Below are 1,154 nucleotides of genomic sequence, written 5' to 3'. Positions count from 1 at the left end.
CTCTACCGACTCAGGCCGTTTCTGGGCAGAATAGAACATCAGTTACTGCAGGGGTCTACTTTAATTGCAGCGATAGATCTTAATTGCTTGATAAATTTTGAATTTTGGGCACTCGAAACTGGTTTTCTTTTGATCGATTTGAAAAGGCGCGCGCAAGACGTGATTGGCTAAGAGATTTTTTTTTTTTTTAGCTCCATTCAAGTTTGGGAAGCCTAAGTTCAAGTCAATTGCTTCACTTCTCTAAGCTTAGATTTTTTAAAACCTGTTTTGCAGATTTTCTAAATGCACCAAGACTCTGATGTAATTTCACTTAATGTTGGAACTACATGAACATGAACTTTCACTCACAGCGTCCTCGTGGTAAAGCCCTCCCACTGGGTTTCACAATTTTACTGGGTTTCTGTGAAATGGGGTCAAAAATCCCGACTTGTAAATGGTACAAGATCACCGTGCCTCTTCAAAGTCCTGCTGAAGCCCGTTAGGCTCGGCCTGAAGGACACGACCGGGGACAAGCAGTGATGCGTTCCTGCTTACCAGGGGTGAGGGCCCCGCAGAGTGGGAGACGGGCGGATTACAGGCGGTGAGTCCACGTAAAATACAAAACAAATTCTCTCAACACCGCCCAGCCTGGAGGATGGTTTTATTGCTTTGTGGGGCACTAACTTGATTTGCATCTAAATGTTTACCTTTCCTCACATTAACCCTGAGGCCAGCTGCACTGATTGCCCTAATTACCTGTGAAACAAAGTATCTCTATCAGTTTCACTTGGAGTTTTGTTGTTACTTTCAAGTGGAGGGTAAGTTTCGCGTTATGCAGTGAAATGCTGACACCTACCGACCAAATGTGGTATAGGCAGCTTGCAACCAGACTTAAATTAGGAACACGCAGCTCTTTTAGTGAAAATGTGGGTGGCTCTGAAAAGAGCCTTTGGTTTGAACTCGGCCTGCTCGAGCTGCCGCAAACAAAGCCAGGCGTCTACTTGCCCTTGGCCTTGTGGTGGCTCTCGGTCTTCTTGGGCAGCAGCACGGCCTGGATGTTGGGCAGCACGCCGCCCTGCGCGATCGTGACCTTGCCCAGCAGCTTGTTGAGCTCCTCGTCGTTGCGGATGGCCAGCTGCAGGTGGCGCGGGATGATGCGCGTCTTCTTGTTGTCG

Source organism: Pteropus vampyrus, unplaced genomic scaffold (assembly GCF_000151845.1).
Source record: "Pteropus vampyrus isolate Shadow unplaced genomic scaffold, Pvam_2.0 Scaffold124, whole genome shotgun sequence".
Taxonomy (NCBI): domain Eukaryota; kingdom Metazoa; phylum Chordata; class Mammalia; order Chiroptera; family Pteropodidae; genus Pteropus; species Pteropus vampyrus.
The sequence above is the reverse complement of the archived record's forward strand: the minus strand, read 5'-3'. Positions refer to the sequence as shown.